Below are 16,503 nucleotides of genomic sequence, written 5' to 3' on the forward strand. Positions count from 1 at the left end.
TTTTATTATATAATCGTCTATAGATCAACCTCAGTCTTTTTAATGATGCAGAATATTTTATTTGAAAGCTAATCTATTTATCCAGACTCTCATTAATGGATATTTATTTTTACTTTTGCTACTACAAACAATATTGCTATAAGTAAAAAAAAATTGCTATAAGTATTCTTGTATATGGTACTTGGCACAGATGTAAAAATGTATCTATAATGTAGATTTCTGTAATTGGAATTATTAGGTCAAAAGTCATATGAATTTCAACTCATAGATATTGCCAGATTGCCTTCAACAAAGGTGACTCCAATTAACTCTATATATAGTATTATAAACATATTATATTATAGAGTATATTATTTGGACTTTATACAAAGTATACGAATATCTTTTTCCATATACCTTCACCAACATGGCACATTATGAATCTTTTTTTTACTTTGCCAGTGAGATAAAGAAAACATCTCATTTTTGTTTTAATCTCCATTGCTAGAACTTGAAGGAAGCTGAAGATGTTTTTCTTATGTTAGAAAGCCATTTTATTTATTTTTCTGTGAACTGCCTATTTATGACCATGACCCATTTTTTTTCCTATTGGGATATTGATTTTTTTTCTTATTGATTTCTAAGAGCTTGTTCTATATAAGAGAATTTGTCCCCTTTCCTGCCTTATATTTTTACAAATATTTTTCTCAGTTTGTCATATCTCTAACTTTATAATGCTATTTCTTTTTTACTTTTTTTTTGAATTTTAGTTTGTCAAATTTATCAGTCTTTCAAATAAACTTTTTAAATTTATTTCTTTTTGAGGAAGGCTTTCTCCACATTGAAATTATAAAATATACTCCCAGTTTTCTAGTATTTTTATGATTTTATTTTTTAGATAGTTAAATTTGCATTTCATCTAGAATTTACCTTAAGTGAGGAAAAAGATATGCAATCAGCTTTATTTTTTACCAAAATGGCAGGTCAAATTTCTCAGAATCATTTATTCAATACTCCATCTTTTTCTCTTTATATATATCTTTTACCATGTGTATTTGTCTTTATTTCTGGAATCACCATTCCATTTATCTGTTCATTAAAGTACAAAGTGGATTCCATTATTATAATCTTTTATTTTGTTTTAATATCTGATAGAGTTAATCCTCCTTTTTTTAAAAGAATTTTTAAAGAATTTATGTTTATTTATGCATATTTATTTTTCTGTCCGTTTGCTTAATTAAAAAATCTTATTTTTTAAATCCTATTTTTTATTAGGATTCTCAAACATTACATCAACCTTGCATCCTTAAGATAAATGCATTTAGTCATAATGTTTTGTTCTTTTTACACATTGTTGGGTATGATGTGCTAATATTTTATTAAGGAGTTTTGTGTCTGTGTTCCTGAGAGATATTGGTCTATTATTTCACATTTGCAATGTCTTCACCGGGTTTTGGTATTTGGGTTATGCTGGCCTCATAAATTTAGTTGGAGAGTGTTCCCTCCTCTTTTATTTTCTGAAAGATTTTGTATATGAGTGATGTCATCTCTTCCTTGAATGTTTGATAGAATGAATTTACAGAAGAAATCTTCTGGGCTGGAGATTTCTTTGTGAGATAGTTTTTGATAACAAAGTTAATTTGTTTTATAAAATTACTTCAAAATTCTTTGATTTAGTGTTAATTTTGGTACATTGTATTTTTCAAGGCATTTGTTACATCTATTTATATTGTTGTATTTGAAAGTGTAAATTTGTTCATAATATTCCATTATTACCCCATTAATAGCTATAAGATAGTTAGTGATACCCCTTTTCTTTCCTGATTTTGTTTGGTTCTCTGTGTTTTCTCTGTCAATAGACCTTTCAAGTTTTTCATGTTTTTTTTTCTTTTTTTTTTTTTTTTTTTTACCAGAACATGGTTTTCACTTCGTTAATTTTCGCTATCTGATGTTTATGTTGTTGATTTCTGTTCTTTAATTTTTTTCCATTCTCCTACTTACTTTTGCTTTACTTTTTCTTTTTTTTTTAGCTTCTGAATTTGAAACCCAAGGGCATCAACTTTAGGCATTTCTTCTTTTCTGATACAAATATTTAAAGCTATAAATTTTCTTCTTAGGACTGTCTTTACTGCATCTCATAGATTTTGATATGTTGTGCTTCTATTATCATTCAGCAAGAGGTAGTCTTTAATTTTGCTTGTGATTTCATCTTTGAAACCTTTAGAATTTGTGTTGGCTAATTTCCTTGTGATATCATCTTGGAATCCTTTAGAATTTGTATTAGCTAATTTCCAAATGTTTGAAGGTTTCTTGAGATTTTAATATTATTTAATTTTAATTTAGAGAACATACAGGCTTAATTTTAATCTTTGTAAATATATTGAGAGTTGTTTTATTGACTGGATGATAGTACTCTTTGTGAATGTATCATGTTCATTGGAAAAAAATTGTATGTAGTTTTTTATATCAGTTCGTTATATTTGACAGTATTCTTTAGGTTATCTGTATTTTTACTGATTTTTTTAAACTATTTGGTTATTGAGAAGTGAATGTTAAAATCTACTATCATTGTGGGGTTTTCTTGTTGCATCTAATTTCATTATTCTTTGGTTCATGTATTTGAGGGTCTGTTATTATGTACATATACATTTGTGATTAATATGTCTTCCTGAAAAGCTGAGCTTTTTTCATTATGAGATGTTTGTTCTTCTTTATCTCTGGCAACATTCTATGTTTTGAAATTTATTTTTATATTTAGTATTATTATATCCACTCTATCATTTTTATACTTAATTTTTTGCACAGTAAATATTTTTTAATCCATTTACATGTCTTTGTATTCAAACTAAATTTCTTAAGGAGATCACATAATTGAGTCCTAGTTTTAATCCATTCTGATAATCTCTGCCTTTTAATTGGAGTGTTTAGTCCCTTTACATTTTATACAATTTTAATTTGATTGAAGTTGATTCCACCTATTCTTTGTTTTCTGTTTCCCCTTTCTAGTTTTTATTCTCTTTTCAACCTTCTTTTTAATTATTTAGATATTCTTCATAATCTAATTTTAATATTTCTGTTGGCTCTTGAGCTGTAACATTTTATGTAATTTTATAGTTGCTTCAGGCAGCGTTTCTCAACATCAGCACTATTTACATTTTGGGCAGGACAATTGTTTGGTGTGGGAAGCTGTTCTGTGCATTGTAGGATGTTTAGCAGCAACTCTGGCTTATACCCACTAGATGCCAGTAGCACCCTACTTCTGTTATGACAATCAAAAAATGTCCCCCAGACATTGCCAAATGTACCCTAAGGGCGAAATCACTCCGTACTGAGAACTATTGCTGAAGGATTTATAAGTATTTAACTTTTCACAGTCTACTCAGAGTTAACACTGTAATGCTACACTTCAAACAGAAACCTTGTAAACATATTGTTCTAGGAATGTAAATGTTAGATGTGGTATGATAAAGTCAGTGTGGCCACAGGAGAAAATGAGAAGGAGGCTTAAAAGAAAGAAGTTAAAAAAAAAAAAAAAAAAAAAAAAAAAGGAAAGAAGTTTATTATACTCACAGATCCAAGATAGGGGGTATATATTCTATATAGGGCCACAGGGGAAGTCACCAGTGTTGGTTAGGAGGGTGAAAAGGCAGGAGCTGCAAGAGAACTTAGACTATGGCCTTTACTGGAGTTTCCACAGGAAAAGCAAGGCATTACATTACATCAATGTGAGTTTAGCTAGTTTTAATAATTTGGGTGAACTTTAAGCCACAAGAGTAATCCATCGTTTCTCACTACCTGACCCTGGGTTCATGAAGGCAGAAAAATACTGCCTCATGGGGTGTATGGACCAGATAGAAGATGTATGGCCCTGAGTTGTTTTATGTTCATATCAATGGTATGTTGGAGTTGGACTCTTTGCCATCTCTAAGAATTGACTAATCCCAAGAAGGGCAGTCTCTCCCCAGACAGAAAAGCTTCCTTAATATGTCAAAACATCATAATATACATTAAATATATACCTACCTACCTACCTACATACATACATACATAATATACATGTGGCACACCTCCTCTTCACTGACCTTTTCTCTTGCAGTTGTCATGCATATTCCTTTTATGTGCATTTAAACCCCATACAATAACATTATAAACTTTGCTTCAAAAAGTTGTATGTGGGGCACATTTGTGGCTCAGTCAGTTACGCATCTGCCTTCGGCTCAGGTCGTGATCTCAGGATCCTGGGATCTAGCCCTGTGTCAGGCTCCCTACTCAGTGGGGAGTCTGCTTTTCCCTCTCCCTCTGCTCCTCCCCCCAACTTATACTCTCTCTTGCCTCTCAAAGAAATAAATAACATCTTTTAAAAAGAAGAATTATATGTATTTCAAAGAAGCTATGATATATAATTGTATTTTATATTTAAATAGATGTTTTCATTTCTGATACTCTTCATTTGTTCCAGAAGATTTAGAGGGAGGAGAAATAGGCTCCATGCAGGGAGAGGGAGGAGAAATAGGTTCCATGCAGGGAGCCCAATGTGGGACTTGATCCCAGGACGCTGGGATCACTCCCTGAGCCTAAAGCAAATGCTCATTACTGAACCACCCAGGCATCCCTGGTGATATATATTTTCAAAACATCTTTATTTGGCCCTCATTTTTTTAAAAGATTTTATTTATTTATTTGAGAGAGTGACAGAGCAAGCATGAACAAGGTGGGCAGGGGATGGGCAGAGGGAGAGGGAGAAGCAGACTCCCCTCTGAGCAGGGAGCTGATGCGGGGCTTGATCCCAGGACCCTGGGATCATGACTTGAGCCGAAGGCAGATGCTTAATCACCTGAGCCACCCAGGCGCCCCTAGCCCTCATTCTTGAAGAATATTTTTTCTAATCAGAGAATTCTGACTTGGCATTTTTTTTCTTTCAGTATTCACAAGATGTTGTTCCACTGCCTTCTAGCCTCCATAATTTCTGAAGAGAAGTTCACAGTTATATGAACTGTGTATTCTCTATCTGCTTTCACATGTTACCTTTATCTTTAGTTTTCAGAAGTTTGACTGTGATGTGCTTAGGTGTGTCTGTGCACACGTGTATGTTTGTTTAATCTTGTTTGGCATTCCCTGAGCTTCTTGCATTTAAAATTTATGTCTTTCAACAAATTTGGAAAATTTGGGGTAACTTTTTAAAACGTTTTTATCCTATTCTCTGTGTTTTTTTTCTTCTTCTGATATTTAAATTATATGTATAATTCCTCATCTCTCAAAAGGTGACATAATTCCATAATAGAAATTTTGGATTATCCACAGATATCTGAGTCTCTATTTTTTTCCAGTCTCTTCTCTATCACATCTTCAGACTGGTAATTTCTATTGATGCAACCTCACATTTACTGACATTTCCCTTTGTCATTCCATTCTGCTATTGTCTATCAAGTATTTTTTTTTATTTCAATTGTTCTTTCTGTTTTATTTATTTTTTTTTGTTTTTGTTCTTTCTGTTTTAAAACATCCATTTATTTCTCTTTTATATTTTCCATTTCTCTTAAAAGAGTTGATATATTTCATTTCTTTATGAATATATTTTTCTTTATCTGACTTAGCATAAGTACAGTAATTAAAGTTCTTCCTGATAATTCCAACTTTGGAATTTCAAAATTTCAACAACTTTCAAATTCATTCCTACTGGCATTGGGGAAACTCCCTTAATATACTCTCTAAAGCCATAAGTAGAATTTTTATGGGAAGAAGACGGGCTTTGGATTTTTTTTTTTTTTTTTTTTTTGGTATTTTGTGCAGAATTTCTAATTGTTATCTTCAGAAGGGCTAGTCTGCTAGGTATTTATGTCTAGATGCTGAATTTCTATAAATGCTTTTATAGAAAGCATCTTTGGAAATATGTATATTTTTCTCCTTAGAGATAATTAATATCATGAGTTAGGTCATACATTTCTTAATATTGAAACATTTTTGTATATACAAGGCATAAATCCACTTGTAATAATTATATTATAATTTAATATTCCATTGAATATTCATTGCAAGTCTTGGAAGTGTTTTTTGTGGGGGACCTGGGTGGCTCAGTGGTTGAGCATCTGCCTTTGGCTCAGGTCCTGATTCAAGGGTGCATTGAAATCTCTGCTTAGCAGGGAGCCTACTACTCCCCCTCCCTCTGCCTGCTGCAATGCCTACTTGTGCTCTTTCTCTCTGTCAAATAAATAAATAAATAAATAAATAAATAAATAAAATCTTTTTTAAAACCCAAAAATGTAAGTCTCTTTGTTTTTCATGTGTTTTTATATATAGCATGTAATTGAATTTTACTTTGTGATCTAACATGGAGATCTTTTCTTTAAACTGGTAAGATGAACCCATTTTCATAAAGTGATACGACAGTGATGATCTTTGTCTGCCTTCTTAATTTTTGTATTATTATATTATTCTAAATATATTACCATATTTTCTGAGTTTCCTTTGCTTTTCATTGAGTATATTTTTTCTTTTTTAAAAATATTTATTTTTTTGAGAAAGAGAGAAAGAGAGACAGAGAGCAGGCATGAGAAGGGGAAGGGACATAGGAGGAGGGAGAGGGAGAGAGAGAGAATCCCAAGCAGGCTCCATGCTGAGCACAGAGCCTGTCACAGGGCTCAATCTTTTGACCCTGAGATCATGACCTGAGCTGAAACCAAGAGTTGGATGCTTAACCATATGAGCCACCTAGTTGCCCCAAGTGTATTTTTAATAAGAAGGTTTATAGTCTGTCTTTTTCAACCAATGACTATAAGTGTAATTTATCACAATATTTTTATTCTAGCCTTTTTGACTATTATCTATTGACTTCCTAATACAACACATTCACATTAACAAAGAAGAACCCATTTCTTTCATCTTCTTTTTGTACTTCTCCATCATTTGTTTAAAAAGATGCTTATACCAAAAAAAAAAAATGCTTAAACCAATCATTTTTAGTTACTTACTTAATATATTTCCACTTGATGTGTTATCTTAAATAGTGTATATGGAACTTCCATTTTGAAAGATAAGAAATCTGCACGTTCATACTATTCCCACATTCTCTAATCTTTCATCTCCCTTCTTTCATTAGTTTTACCAGACAAATTTCATTTTTATGGCATATTTTATTTTATTTCCCACGAGGCACCCAATTATTACCACAGAGAGTTGATGTAATTCCAGCCCTCCTAATTAACTTGTGTGGCTTTCTCCAGATTTGCATTCTGGGGTTAGGGAGAGAAAGCCTGTGCCAGCAGCTGGAATGTTGGTAAATGTAAAGGTCGTTCCCAGGCTCCAGGAAATAGGAACACAGTGAGAGGAAGGGGTGGTGTTCTAAATTCTGTTCAGTTTTCTAACAAACCTCCATAGTAGATTTCTGGACTAGGAATGGAGGCCTTGGTTTCAGCCCCAATTTTGCAGCTGTTAACTTTGTTTCCTCATCTCTCAAAAGGTGACATTAATCATCATTCCGCTTCATTAATAGTCTTATTGTAAGCTTCTAATGAGATAGCTTGAAAGCATTTTGTAATATGCCTCATAGATATCAGCTGTTAACAAGTTCTGATTTTTCTCCCAGATAAAAGCTTTTGTTAACCTGGAACTAAAAAAGTTGATTTGATTGCTGTCTTTGTTTCCAAGTCAGTTGGCCCTCCTTGGTTGGGCATTAAGTCACCATTATAAGGTCAGAGGTCAGGCAGCAGCAAACAGAGAAGAAAGAAGAGGCAAGGGAAAATCAGCTGCTGAATAATCACAAGCCAATTCCAAAGGGAAGCTTAGACAGAGCAAATTCCCTTGTGATAAGAAAATGAAGTGATTTAACATTAGCATCCTCTGGCTGTAGGTGGTAATGTTGACCTTGTTTACCAAGAGCTTTTACCTCTACTATGCCATTTGACCTTCAACCCCCAAGAATAAATAGGGCTGAGTGCATACATTTTAGAGATGAGACAAAACAAAAGAGGTTCAGGGATTGGGGCACCATCAGCTATTTAATATCAGAGCTGGGTTCCAATACCAATTCTTCCAACTCCCTGCCCAGTGTTTTTTTGGATCAATAATATTTTATTGGCTTCTTTCTCTCTCTGCCCTCCTTCGCCCTTCCCTTCCCACCCATGCCCTTGCTTTACTTTCCTCTCTCTCTCTCTCTCTCTCTGTCTACTTCTGTGTTTTTTCATCCTGTCTCTTCTCTTTTGCTCCTCTCTACCCCTCTGGGTGAAGATAATCTCTCCTGTGAATGAAGCCCTGCTCCTCTTAAGAAGCCACAAAGAGGACTATTGGAACTTAGCAGAACATGTGCCAGCAAATCCCACATACTGGTGCTTACAAAACAAAGTTGTTTTGTTTTATTCACTGCTTGCTCTTTGGCTTCTTATGAAGGAGAGAGTAATGGCAAGAGACAACTAGAGGTTGTGGATCAGGTATTTGTGAGATGATAGCCAGTTCTCTTTGGATCAGAGCATTAGCCAGAGTCAAAAGCAGGAAAGGGTAAAAGGTCTGGTTTACCCTCTAGGGGCAACTAGTTGCTACTACATAGCATTTGTTATTATTTCTTATCTGAGACAGGAACCCTGCACCTATTCCTATCATAATTGGATTTATTTTCAGATTTTAATTAACAATCCATTTTCATAACCCTGTTGTGTCTGTAATCTTTAAGAAAAGTAGAGGAGAGAAGCACCTGGGTGGCTCAGTCAGTTAAGCATCCAACTCTTGATTTTGGCTCAGGTCATGATCTAAAGGTTGTGAGATCGAGCCCCATGTCAGGCTCCGCACACAGCCAGGAATCTGCTTGAAGATTTCTCTCTCCTTCTCCCTCTGCTCCTACCTCTTACCTCTCTTTCTCTCTCTCTTTCTCAAATAAACAAATAAATCTTTAAAAATGTGGAGGAGAGAGACTAGGCTTTTGTGAGATTAGCCATAGGTTAAAGCTATGACTAGTCTTAACCACATTGATTTTTTTTTTTACTGTTCAAATTTGGAAAATGCACTTGAATTCGATTAAAACTGGCTTTCTATTTCTAATCTATAAAATGTCAATAATAAAAATCCTTACCAGGCTTAACTCATAGGTCATTATCAATTTAAATGATGAATGTGAGAGTGTTTTGTAATTTGAAATCTGCTAAAATAAAATAAGTTGTCACAGAATTCCAGAAATCCATACTTGCTTGTTAACTCTCCCATTTTTTTTTTTTAATATGCCCACAAGAGCTAATGATGAAGAACCTGTGACTTTGAGTGGTCAAGTGACTTGTCTGTAATCATGTAAATAGTGGTGGGGCTGGATACTTGAGGTCCTCTGATTTCAAATCCTCCCTTTGTGAAGCACCTGTTTCCTACTAGTTTTCAAATGCATTGTCATTTTTGAGGATAAATGAGCCCCATTTCTTTGCCTCTGTTCTTGTCTGAACTCTGTCATGGGGAGGTAAAGTACAATCTAGAGCTTAGAGAGCAGATTCTGAAGCCAGGCTACCTGAGGAACTGATCCTAGATCTGCTTATGAGTGACATAGGGCAAGTCCCACAATAGCCTCTGTCCCCTCATTTGTTTCCCCTTAAACGGAAGAGAGTAATAGTATCTATCTCATTGGTATATGTTGAGAATTAAATGAGATACTACGTTTAAAATGCTCAGAAAAATATCTGATATGAGTGAGCACTTTGGCTTGTGGGTAGGGTAGAAGCAAACCTATTGCTTCTCTAGCAGGTTTGGTGGAAGGATACGAGTTTAGGATTCAGAGATCTGGGTCCTGATCTAATTTCCCGATATGTCTCCTCCCTTTACGGAGTCCCATTTTCCTCACTGATAAAATCTAGAAGGGTTTTTTGTTTTGTTTTGGTTTGGGGGTTTTGTTTTGTTTTTTATTTGTTTGTGTTTTTGATGTTGAAATTCTGTGCTTCTGAGTGCTCTGTCGGTATAGCGAGTTTTCAAAAGTCATTCATTTTCGAAGGCCGGATGACTTTACCTAATCAATTACTCCTGTGAAAAATGTCTCTAAAGAGGTTTTGTGCTGGAAAATATTGTTGCTGTCACACTGATATGCCAACAAAAGCTGAGCAGGAAGGTCATGCCAAGAAATATCTTCCTGCAAGAGTAGGCATCACACATTTATCTCTCAGGGCTGTTTAAAATTTGCATTCGGCATAATATAAGGGCTAGGCCGTGCTGCAGAAGGGAGGCTTGGGAAATTTCCTGCGGAGGTCACCGCCACTATCCTGTCTGTAGAGATTCTTGTGGAAGCAGGAGCTAGAAGCCCCCCCGTTGACGTAGCATCAGCACATGCAAGGCAGCAGGAGGGCATCCCAGACATGACTCCATCAGCTCAGCGGTGCTCCTTTGGATCCAAAGGCCAGTGAGCTGCTCTGTGCCCCCAGAGTTCTAATTGGGCATCTTTTTTCCCAGACAAGAGCTTCAAAGTGCCTCTGCTCTGCTCTGGGTGAGACCAGCTCGTGGCCCAGGCCAATTCTGCTGTCTCTGCGTCTGTCAGTGCGTTCTAATCACTGTTATAAGTGTGGTTCTGCGGAACACCTTGTAAAATATTTTCCTATTGCTCCAGCAACATCTCCTGTCTAGACAATCTAATTATGAGCACAGAGCAAACAGCTGAAGTCTATTCCGCCCCCAAGGGTTGCCTAACTCCAGGAGTGGGGGCGGAGGATGAGGGGTGAAAGGTATTGGTTACTTTTTGTTGACCTGACCAGAAAATTGAGTGCTCTAGAAGAATCGGGCTAACTTTTAATTAAAAAGAAATGATCTGGTGGAAGCTGGATTTTGTAGTTTTTCCAAACTCAGCGGAGGATTAAAGGTACCGATTTATTTCCCTCCAATCGCATCTTTTTCTTGGCTTCAGAGGTGGTTTGTGGTCTTTGCTTTAAAACAAAACAAAACAAAACAAAACAAACAAAACAAAACAAAACAAAACAAAACAAAAACACTGATTTAATAATCTGCCCTCGCAGCAGGATTTTGCAAATAGAAGGCAGCCCCCTAAAGGTATGTTCTTTCCAAGTAGTAAATCAATTACATTCAGTGAGTGTTTCCTGAGCCCTGGCCAGGTGGCAGGCATTGAGCATGACAAAGTGACGAGACATGGACTCTGTCCCCAGGATGTTCACAGGCTCACAAGAAGGAAGACACATATGCATTCATGCTTTAAGCAGGCTTTGTTTAATGCATCAGTGCAACAGCAACAGTGTTGTAAACATAGGAAAAGGAGAAAGACTTTCTACTATGAAATATGGGGGATTCTAATGGAAGAGCTAAAATCTGAGTAGGTCTTTGTAGGATGAGCAGAATTCAGGCAGAGAGGTAGGGAGGAGCAGGCCTAAGTAGGGGAATGCCCAACTGGTGAGATCATGCCACGTCTCCCATGGGGCTGGGTCCTGGCTGTTGGGAAAGTATGATGGGAGCTTCTGAATGGCTTTCAATAATAAATAAGGAATTTGGGGTTTTAGTCCTAGTAGCATGTAAAGCAATGGACTTTTGAGGGGAAGAGCCTGAAACAACTGACATTCTGCCCAGGAAGGTAAAGGTGGCAGCAATGATGGTTTGGGAGAAACAGAAACTGGAGAAAGGGGCTGGTTAAGGGAGAGATTCTCTACTGGAGAGTGGGAAATGACAAGGCCCTGACCTAGGCCAGTGAGTGGCAAAAGAAGGGCATGGGTGAGAAGGCTCAGTTGGGGTAGATTGTGACACATGGTGACTGGATTGGATTTTCCTGCTGTGGCAGAAGGAGAAGGTGACCATAAGCCCACAGGTGGAAGATGTTCCTCATGTTTATTCCCTGGGAGCCTGACCAGCTATGTGACGATGTTTGCATAAACTACTCACGTAACTGATATTTGTGGAGCACTTGCCATTGCCAGTTGCTCTGCTGGGCACTGTGATACCTTTGTGATAAATAGTTACTGCTCCATCAGACAGTAATCAAATAATCGTGGTGATAAGATGAAAATTACAGCAGTGATATGCTCTGAAGGAGAAATATATGGGGTGTGTGAATTATCTATTGCCATGTACGGATTTACCTCAAAACTTAGTAGTGTAAAATAACAAACATTTATTATTCCTGGGTCAGAAGTATGGGTGTGGCTTAGCTGGGTCCTCTGATTCAGGATCTCTCTAAAGTTTCAGTCAAGATCACTTGGGTCTTGGCATCTCAAGGCTCAGTGGGGGATAATGATTCTCAAGCTTATTCATGTCAGCAGGCTCAGTCCCCAGCTGGTGGTTGGCCAGAGGTTATCAGTTCCGGCCATGTGAGCCTTTCCATAAGGCCACTGACAACGTGGCTGGTGGCTTCTCTCAAAGGCAGCAAGGGAAAGAGAGAGAGCAAGAGAGGTTGAGCAAGATGGAAGCCACCATCTTTAAGTAACCTAATCTTAGAGAGGACATCTATTACCATTATGAGATTATCTCTGCCACACTCTTCTCATTGGAGGCCAGTTGGTTAATCCAGCTTATGTTCCACGGGAGGCTATCACACAGGGACATGTGTATCAGGAAGTAAACATTTTTGGAGGCCATCTGAGAGGTAGCCTATCACATGAAGGATATCACAGCATGTATTAGGTGATTTCAACCTAACATTAGAGAGTGAAAAGCAAGGAAGGCTGCTCTGAGGAAGGGGTTCTGGAACTGGGATTTGAAGGGTGAATAGGAATTGACGAAGTAAAGGAGGTTATGGAGAGAGTGTTGCGGGCAGATAGAAGAATCTGTGCAAAGGAGGGGAGAAACTGGTTACCTCTGAAGAATTGTAAGCAGCCCAGCATGGCCTGCTAGCTTTGAAGGGCCTGAAGGACACCAACAGGGAGACGAGTTTTGTGTGTAGATGTGGATGAGCTCTGTTATTTTAGAGGACTTAGAGTAATTCTGCTTTTATCTGTCATTTGCGTCGGCATTCACTAGAGAGTGAGGGGGTTCCCGGTTAAAACTAGTTTGGAAGTCCTCGCCCTGAACTGCAGGACTGTCTCTGGACTGCTGGGAAATGGGTCTGATTCAGTGTATAAAATGAATAAAATTGCCCACTTATCTCTTAGGATAATTACTTATTATGTAATGAGATAATGTTCATAAATCACCCTGGGCTTCTTGGGGGAAGATGTTATATAAACACAAGGCTTTATCAGTGATGATGGAAACAGATTTGGGGGATTAAAATCAGATGTGCATCTTGACACTATGGCATTTTACTCCAAACCAAGAGACCTGTAAAGTTCGCCTGAGTTCTTAGGTAGTGTTTGAGGTTCAGAAATGGAGGCAGCAGGGTACTGGGAGGTGATTGCCATGGGTGTAGCATGGCTGGGGGAGGGGTTGTGCTCTTTTTAGCTCATCCACCCTAATAAAGGAAGAGCATTGTTCTTATTAATTCTGGCTAAGAGTGTGACTCCTTAGAAATGCAACGTGAAGTCTCTGTTTCTGGGAAAAAGAAAAGTCTGAATTCTCCATCTCTATTCTGTCTTCAGTTTGCTGTATGTCCTTGAAAGATACTTGTTCCCCTTCTCAGAGCCTTAATTTACCCATGTGTAACATGAAAGGGGTTGAATTAGATGATCTTTAGGGTCTCTGCCATCTCTTGGGACAGTGACTAACCAAGATTTTGTAACATTTTTTCCGGTTTTGCTTCCATGAAATGAGAAAATAATAACTTCTTTACTGTCAGCAGTCAAAAAATGCTCTGGCCAATGACAGCGTTTTGCTCTGGGAAAGTTGAACCTTGGTGACAGAACATGAGCATCTGTGCATCTATTTTGCTGACCCATGGGAAGGATGGAACAGGTGAAGAGAAAATAGGTCACAGTTGGTATCTGATCCACTTTTTTCCAGCTTCAGCAGATGTATTCTTCTCTCTCTCCTCTCTTTCACCCTCTGCTCTTCTTCATTCAGTCCCCGGACCCACTTACATGGTTCCTATTTTCATATTGTCATCCTTCATTTCTCTTTTTATTAAAAACACCTAGTCAAGTATGAAACAGGTTAAATTAGTCTTCATTTAAATATGTGTGAATATTAGGTTATCCATATAACAGAGCGTTTACCTCACCAAAGAGGGTGTTAAAAAAGAAAAAGAAAAGAAAAGAAAACGAAAAGCCCTAGAAAGCAAAGTCTTCCCATTAGGTGTAGGTAAGGTGAGAAGTTATTGAACCAGAGGCTAGTCTGTTGTCTTTCCCGAGTAGCAACTGCCTGGCTTCTCATCTTTTTCTTCCCCAAATACCCTCTCAGTAAATAAGGTAAAGTGGAACTGTACTTTTCTCCTTAAATGCATCCTTATTTATAGACATAGTTCTTCACTCCATACAACCCAGGATAAGAAGGCCTGGGAACAACTGAAATCCAAGAAAAATTATCAACAGCGTTAGATTACCCAAAAGGCAGACAGGCACTGGATATATGGCAGCAACAAAGTACAGCCACCAAATGATGACAGGAGTTTAATCCTGGTGTACTTACTCAAAATTTTAAGTCTGCACGGCTTGAAAGAAACTACTTTAATTTCAGTATTCATGACCATATTCTACTTTTTGATTCTGTGTTGTTTGTATTGTGATTTATATATAAGTAGAGAAGGCCATAATCTTTGTAGTTCTTAGGGTCATAAAATCTTTAAGATGGCTGTCAGTGTGAGTAGAGACACTGGAAGCCAAATGAGTCCTCTCTTCTGAAGAGTGGCATCCCAGTATGAGGCTGACATGGTTGGCTCATCTGGTCTGTCCACTAAGGCAAAAAGCAACAATTTTTGCCTTATCTGTAGATTATCTCTAAGCATGAATAAAAATGACCCAATTTTCTTTTTTTACCTTTTCCCTTCCGCATTAGAATCCTGAACATTCAAAAAAAAAAAAAAAAAGAATCCTGAACATTCTGTCTTTAAACCCTTAAATTAGTCTTCAGAGTAGGAGAGATGTCTGCGAAATACAAATGTCATGATGTCAGTTCTCAGTAACATACTCCTTTCTCTCCATCTGATGGAATTCCTAAGTTATTGGCAGCAACCATGTCTCTAACTGAAGTGTTACATTTCATAGACTCTCTTGAAGCTAAGTATGTCTATTTGACCAAGTTCTGGTCAATGACATGTAAACAGAAGAAATGAGAGGGCCTTCTGGGAAGACTCCTCAAAAGGCAAGGAAACACTCTTCTCTCTTCCTTTCTCACCTTCCCCTCTTTCTACCTGTAATGTGGATGTAATGCTCCAGCCCTCATCCCAGACCATGGATCCAAGGATCAAACCTAAGGATGGCAGAGGAGGAAGCTGGAAGGAGCCTGACTTCCCAATGATTCAGTGGAACTTCCCTTCCATTCTTACACTACCCACCTCTGATCTTCTTTTACCAAGAAAGAATGTGCTTTTCATCATTAGTTGGGATTTTTCCTGTTATATACAACCAAACCTCCTCCTAATAGAGCCATAGAACAGGAGAAGGGAGCTTGCCAACTCCCGCAGGTTGGTGATGATGGGGATGGCTGTTTCATGTGGTAGAGTGTTCATATGGTTCAGGATTCCACAGACCGTGGTCCCAATCCTAGATCTGTCACTTACTGGCTTGGATACATAACTCTTCTCAGGCTAGTGTTCTTATCTCTAAAATGAGGTTACTAACACCCACCTCATGGAGTTGTGAGGATTAAGTGAGAATACTTGAGCAGTGCAAAGCTGCTCACTGTTATAGGGGCTCCAAATATATCAGTTCCCTTTCACTTTCCAATTAGCTGTGATTTTATTAGGGAGATGACACTCTATGTGTATCCTTCAAGGGATTGCAAAATGCTCATAGACAACCACTCCCTGAGAAGCTTCTGAGTCACCAAGTGGGGCAGTTAGGACTACAGGTCTGCATTGTAAGTTGAACAGGAAAGAAGTGTTAATCATTCACTTAGCTCTAGGCCTGTCATTCAGTGGAAAACTAACGGAGAGCTAGGGCCTATTTTCTGGTGGATATAGCAACTTGATGAGTTGGTTTGGGATAATCTAAGCTGTATTCATTGGATATAAGGAATCTGTTTCTGTGAGTAGGGAAAGCACATGTTAAAATGCTCCCAGGAACAAGATGGTAGCCCCCAGTTCAGACTAAGCAGGAAGTGTGTGTAAGAAGGGATGACTCTACAGGTATGCACAGAGAAGTGACCTAAAATCCAATGCATACTCATCTAAAATACCTAGTGTTACATCTTGTACCATTCCATGACAGGGCAGCAGACAGAAGAAGCTAGTTATGTTGAAAAATCTAACTTACAATTAAGAATTATAGGTAATATTACCTTGATTAATATTAATATTACTTTGATATTAATATTCCTTGATTTTTTTTAGTTAAATAATTGTGTCAGCTCTTTCATATAGTTACCATCATTATGCATTGTCCTTGTATGTTTTTGTTTATCTTCATGGAAAAATCAGATATTGGTGCACCCAAATTCTTAAAGTTTTATTTATTTAATTTTTAAAAAGATTTTATTTATTTATTCATGAGAGACACAGAACGAGAGGCAGAGACACAGGCAGAGGGAGAAACAGGCCCCCTG

At 37.4% G+C, this 16,503-nt stretch overlaps 1 protein-coding gene and 1 long non-coding RNA gene across 18 annotated transcripts in view; one reads left to right on the forward strand and one right to left on the reverse strand.

The window, feature by feature from the left end:
- The window catches only part of TPRG1 (tumor protein p63 regulated 1), a 137,171-nt gene that overhangs the window by 64,431 nt on the left and 56,237 nt on the right, over positions 1-16,503 (forward strand). The gene's annotated exons all lie outside the window — the stretch shown is intronic.
- The window catches only part of LOC125754296 (uncharacterized), a 70,722-nt gene that overhangs the window by 3,375 nt on the left and 50,844 nt on the right, over positions 1-16,503 (reverse strand). For 13 of the 15 annotated variants that reach the window (XR_007408128.1, XR_007408133.1, XR_007408134.1 and 10 more), the window contains one exon: positions 11,129-13,936. The exons of the other annotated variants lie outside the window; for them this stretch is intronic. This is a non-coding gene — a long non-coding RNA (uncharacterized LOC125754296). Of the gene's footprint in view, positions 1-11,128; positions 13,937-16,503 lie in introns of those variants that run through there. 15 annotated transcript variants of the gene reach the window in all.

The sequence above is a fragment of the Canis lupus genome, chromosome 34 (assembly GCF_003254725.2).
Source record: "Canis lupus dingo isolate Sandy chromosome 34, ASM325472v2, whole genome shotgun sequence".
Classification (NCBI taxonomy): Eukaryota; Metazoa; Chordata; class Mammalia; order Carnivora; family Canidae; genus Canis; species Canis lupus.